The following is a 6352-nucleotide window of genomic DNA, read 5'->3' as shown; positions in this document are numbered from 1 at the left end:
GACTTGGTGGGGTGACTTGATGAAAGGACTTAAAGAGTTGACTTGGTGAGAGTACTTGGTGGGGTGACTTGATGAACGCACTTGAAGAATTGACTTGTTTAGAGTACTTGGTGGGGCGAGATGATGAATGGACTCAAAGAGTTGACTTGGTGAGAGTACTTGGTGGCTCGACTTGATGAGCAGACTTAAAGAGTCAACTTGGTGAGAGTACTTGGTGGGGTGAACTGATGAACGAACTTAAAGAGTCAACTTGCTCGGAGTACTTGGTGGGCCGACCTGGCGGGGTGACTTGATGAACGGACTTAAAGAGTCAACTTGGTTAGAGTACTTGTTCTGGTGACTTGATGAACGGACTTGAAGAGTCGACTTGGTGGGGTGACTTTATGAAAGGACTTAAAGAGTCGACTTGGTGAGAGTACTTGGTGGGGCAACTTGATGAACAGACTTAAAGGGTTGACTTGGCGGGGTGACTTGATCAACACACTTGAAGGGTCGAGTTGGTGGGGTGACTTGATAAACAGACCTAAAGAGTTTACCTGGTGAAAGTACTTGGTGGGGTGACTTGATGAACAGAGTTAAAGAGTCGAATTGGTGAGAGTACTTGGTTGGCTGACTTGATGAATGCACTTGAAGAATCGACTTGGTTAGAGTACTTAGTGGGGTGACTTGATGAACGAACTTAAAGAGTCGACTTGGTGAGCTGACCTCGCAGGGTGACTTGATGAACGAACTTAGAGAGTCAACTTGGTGAGAGTACTTGGTGACTTGGTGGGCCGACCTGGCCGGGTGACTTGATGAACAAACTTAAAGAGTCCACTTGGTGGGCCGACCTGGCGGGGTAACTTTATGAATGAACCTAAAGAGTCGACATGGTGAGAGTACTTGGTGGGCAGACATAGTGGGGTGATTTGATGAATGAACTTAAAGAGTCGACTTGGTGAGAGTACTTGGTGGGGTGACTTGATGAATGAACCTAAAGAGTTGACTTGATGGGCCGACCTGGCAGGGTGACTTGATGAACGAACTTTAAGAGTTGACTTGGTGGGCTGACCTGGCAGGGTGACTTGATGAACAAACTTAAAGAGTCGACTTGGTGAGAGTACTTGGTGGGCCAACCTGGCAAGGTGACTTGATGGACTAACTTAAAGAGTCGACTTGGTGAGAGTACTCAGTGGGCTGACTTGGTCATGTGACTTGATAAACGAACTTAAAGAGTCAACTTGGTGGACCGACTTGGTTGGGTGACTTGATGAACGTACTTAAAGAGTCGACTTGGTGGGCCAACCTGGTGGGGTGACTTGGTGAGAGTACTCGGTGGGCTAACCTAGCAAGGTGACTCGATGAACGAACTTAGAGAGTTGACTTTGCGAGAGTACTTGGTGGGTCAAACTAGCGGGGTGACTTGATGAACAAACTTAAAGAGTCAACTTGGTGAGAGAACTTGGTGGGCCGAGTTGGCATGGTGAATTGATGAATGAACCTAAAGAGTCCACTTGGTGGGCCGACCTGGCGGGGTGACTTAATGAATGAACTTAAAGAGTCAACTTGGTGAGAGTAATTTGTTGGCTAACCTGGCGGGGTGACTTGATGAATTAACTTAAAGAGTGGACTTGGTGGGGTGACTTGATGAACGCACTTGAAGGGTTGACTTGGTGGGGTGACTCTATGAACGAACCTAAAGAGTTGACTTGGTGAGAGCACTTGGTGGGGTGACTTGATGAACAGACTCAAAGAGTCGACTTCGTGAGAGTACTTGGTGGCTCGACTTGATGAGCGCACTTGAAGAATTGACTTGGTGAGAGTACTTGGTGGGGTGACTTGATGAACGGACTCAAAGAGTCCACTTGATGAGAGTATTTGGTGGCTCGACTTGATGAGGAGACTTAAAGAGTCCACTTGGTGAGAGTACTTGGCGGGGTGAACTGATGAACGGACTTAAAGAATCGACTTGGTGGGAGTACTTGGTTGGCCGAACTAGTGGGGTGACTTGATGAACGGACATAAAGAGTCAAATTGGTGAGAGGACTTGTACTTGTTCTGGTGACTTGATGAACAGACTTAAAGAGTCAACTTGGTGGGGTGACTTGATGAAAAGACTTAAAGAGTCGACTTGCTGAGAGTACTTGGTCGGGTGACTTGATGAACGCACTTGAAGAATCGACTTGGTTAGAGTACTTGGTGGGGTGACTTGATGAATGAACTTAAAGAGTCGACTTGGTGGGCTGACCTGGCGGGGTGACTTGATGAATGAACTTAGAGAGTCAACTTGGTGAGAGTACTTGGTGACTTGGTGGGCCGACCTGGCCGGGTGACTTGATGAAAGAACTTAAAGAGTCCACTTGGTAGGCCAACCTGGCAGGGTGACTTGATGAATGAACCTAAAGAGTCGACCTGGTGAGAGTACTTGGTGGGCAGACATAGCGGGGTGATTTGATGAGCGAACTTAAAGAGTCAACTTGGTGAGAGTACTTTGTGGGGTGACTTGATGAACGAACCTAAAGAGTCGACTTGGTGGGCCAACCTAGCAGGGTGACTTGAAGAACGAACTTAAAGAGTCGACTTGGTGGGCCGACCTGGCAGGGTGACTTGATGAACAAACTTAAAGAGTTGACTTGGTGAGAGTACTTGGTGGGCCGACCTGGCGGGGTGACTTGATGAACAAACTTAAAGAGTTGAGTTGGTGAGAGTACTCGGTGGGTTGACTTAGTCACGTGACTTGATGAACGACCTTAATGAGTCAACTTGGTGAGCCGACTTGGCCAGGTGACTTGATGAACGAACTTAAAGAGTCAACTTGGTGGGCCGACTTGGCTGGGTGACTTGATGAACAAACTTAAAGAGTCGACTTGGTGGGTCAAACTAGCGGGGTGACTTGGTGGGCTGACCTGGCAGGGTGACTTGATGAATGAACTTAGAGAATCGACTTTGTGAGAGTACTTGGTGGGTCGAACTGGTGGGGTGACTTGATGAATGAACTTAAAGAGTCAACCTGGTGAGAGAACTTGGTGGGCCGAGCTGGCAGGGTGAATTGATGAACGAACCTAAAGAGTCGACTTTGTGAGAGTACTTGGTGGGCCGACCTGGTGGGGTGACTTGATGACCGAACTTAAAGGGTCAACTTGGTGAGAGTACTTGGTGGGCTGACCTAGCGGAGTGACTTGATGAAAGAACTTAAAGAGTCGACTTGGTGAGAGTACTTGTTGGGGTGACTTGATGAACAAACCTAAAGAGTTGACTTGGTGAGAGTACTCGGTGGGCCGACTTGGCGGGGTGACTTTGTGAGAAAACTTAAAGAGTCAACTTGGTGATAGTAGTTGGTGGGCTGACCTGGCGAGGTGACTTGATGAAAAAACTTAAAGAGTCGACTTGGTGGGCCAACTTGGCAGAGTGACTTCATGAATGAACTTAAAGAGTCCACTTGGTGGGCCGACCTGGCGGGGTGACTTGATGAACGAACTTAAAGAGTTGACTTGGTGAGAGTAATTTGTGGGCTGACTTGGCAGGGTGACTTGATGAATGAACTTAAAGAGTCGACTTGGTGGGGTGGCTTGATGAACGCACTTGAAGGGTCGACTTGGTGGGGTGACTCTATGAACGGACCTAAAGAGTTGACTTGGTGAGAGTACTTGGTGGGGTGACTTGATGAAAGGACTTAAAGAGTCAACTTGGTGAGAGTACTTGGTGGGGCAACTTGATGAACGCACTTGAGGAATCGACTTGGTTAGAGTACTTGGTGGGGCGACTTGATGAACGAACTCAAAGAGCTGACTTGGTGAGAGTACTTGGTGGCTCGACTTGATGAGCAGACTTAAAGAGTCAACTTGGTGAGAGTGGGCCTAATGGGGCGAGTTGGTGGGGCGACTTGGCAAGTGGAATTAGAGAGCCAATGTGGTGAGGTGACTTGACGAGTTGGTTCGTTGAGATGACATGGTGAGCTAACTTGGCGAGTCGACCTGGCGAGCGAACTTAAAGAGTCGACTTGGCAACGTGCTCGAGTCGACTTGGTGAGGCGACCTGGCGAGGCGAGATGGTAAGTCATCTTGGTGAGCCGGCTTGACGAGCTATGAGCAGACTTAAAGGGTGAATTCTTGATTTGGCAAAGACCACATGGTCAGATGACTTGGTGAGCCAACCTGGCTAGCAAAATTGGCAAGAAAACTTATAGAATCGACTTGCTGTCCCCAGCTAGGATTGCATGCCTGGGTCAACCCAACTTGGGTCACCCAACTTCGTCACCCCAGCCTCGGGCCACCCGACTGGGTCGCCAAAGTGGGTCGATGAGGGGAAATTTTTTTTTTAAAAAATCATGGGAGGCCCTGTATAGCAAAAAGCGGTAAATTTTGGGCATTACAAAATAAAATAAAAACAAGTTACCCGCTTTTGGATCACGCACAAGTTTCAGTTCACGTATTGCCGAGCCGACTCGAGGCGTTACGCCTACCTAGCCAGATTCGAGGTAGGGTAGCCGAAATGATCTGATTTGAGAATTTTCTTTATAAAAAGAGATCATGATAGGCCCCAGAAGGCAAAAAAGAATGAAATTTTGGGAGTTCAAAAAAAAATGTTACCCAGTTTTGGATCGCGCATAGGGCTCGGGTCACGTAGCATTGAGGTGCCCTGGGTGACATGATTTGATCGAAAATTTGATGGTGGCATGAGTCATGCAAAAACATTGGAGGCCATTAAGGCTCAAGGTGGGTCGGGTTGAAAACTTTGGGCATTAACCAAAAAGAAAAAGTTAACCGCTTTTGGAGATTTTTACGCGCTCGCAAAAATTTCAAACCCCACCCACCAGGAATTTGGCACTTGGGAGATTTTTTCGCCCTTGCGGAAATTTTCACAAAACCCCACCCGCCCGGAATGTGGCACTTGGGAGATTTTTCTGCCCCGGCAAAAATTGCAAAACCCCACCTACCGGGAATTCGGCACTTGGGAAATTTCTTCGCCCTCGTGGAAATTTTCAGAAAACCCCACCCGCTCAAAATTTGGCACCTGGGAGAGTTTTCTCGCCCTTGCGGAAAATTGCAAACCCCACCTACCCAAAATTTGGCACTTGGAAGATTTCCTCGCAGTCGCACTAATTGCTAACCCCACCCGTCGAGAATTTGGCACCTGAGAGATTGTTATGAGCTCGCAAGAAAAAACCTTGCAAACCCCACCCCCACCCAGAATTTGGCACTTGGGAGATTTTCTCGCCCTCATGCAAATTACAAACCCCACCCACCTCAGATTCAAAAAAGGTTTTACAAATCGAGGCGACAGAGGGCTGAATCTCAGTGGATCATGGTAGCAAGGCCACTCTGCCACTTACAATACCCCATCACTTATTTAAGTCGTCTGCAAAAGATTCTTCTTGCCGACCACTTGAAATTAATATCCAAGGTTTCTCCAACGGGCTAGTGCACCGATCGAAGATGGCCAATGATACGAGCCCCTAGGAGTGCAAGAGCACCCTACTACGGGTCACGATGCAGCTGGAGAGAGATATGCACCGCATCTAGCATGGATTCTGACTTAGAGGAATTCAATCATAATTTGACACATGGTAGCTTCGCACCACTGGCTTTTCAACAAAGCGCGATGACCAAATGTGTGAATCAACAATTCCTCTCATACTAAGTTGAATTACTATCATGGCGCGGATCATCAGTAGGGTAAAACTAGCCTGTCTCACGACGGTCTAAACCCAGCTCACGTTCCCTATTGGTGGGTGAACAATCCAACACTTGGTGAATTGTGCTTCACAATGATAGGAAGAGCCGACATCGAAGGATCAAAAAGCAATGTTGCTATGAATGCTTGGCTTCCACAAGCCAGTTATCCCTGTGGTAACTTTTCTAACACCTCTAGCTTCAAATTTTGAAAGTCTAAAGGATCGATAGGCCATGCTTTCATGGTTTGTATTCGTACTGAAAATCAAAATCAAATGAGCTTTTACCCTTTTGTTCCACACGAGATTTTTGTTCTCGTTGAGCTCATCTTAGGACAGCTGCATTATCTTTTAACAGATGTGCTGCCCCAACCAAACTCCCCACCTAACAATGTCTTCTGCCCGGATCGGTGCACCTAGACGCACCTTAAGGCCAAAAATAGGGGCATTGCCCACTTCAATCTTCAAAGTTCTCATTCAAATATTTGCTACTACCACCAAGATCTGCACCGAGGCCAGTCCACCTAGGCTCACGCCCAAGGTTTCGCAACAACCCCCGCGTCCTCCTACTCATCGAAGCCTGGCACTTGCCCTGACAGTCGAGTATAGGTTGTGTACTTCAGCACCATCCATTTTTGGGGCTAGTTGATTCGGCAGGTGAGTTGTTACACACTCCTTAGCAGATTTTGACTTCCATGACCA

At 47.6% G+C, this 6352-nt stretch overlaps 1 pseudogene; it reads right to left on the bottom strand.

Annotated features, from left to right (window-relative positions):
- Positions 1-5245: 5245 nt before the first annotated feature.
- Positions 5246-6352, bottom strand: part of LOC149548723 (25S ribosomal RNA) — a 2244-nt pseudogene continuing 1137 nt past the window's right edge.

This window comes from Cupressus sempervirens, chromosome 7, assembly GCF_028749045.1.
Source record: "Cupressus sempervirens isolate cs-2001-9-10 chromosome 7, ASM2874904v1, whole genome shotgun sequence".
NCBI lineage: Eukaryota > Viridiplantae > Streptophyta > Pinopsida > Cupressales > Cupressaceae > Cupressus > Cupressus sempervirens.
The sequence above is the reverse complement of the archived record's forward strand: the minus strand, read 5'-3'. Positions and strand labels throughout refer to the sequence as shown.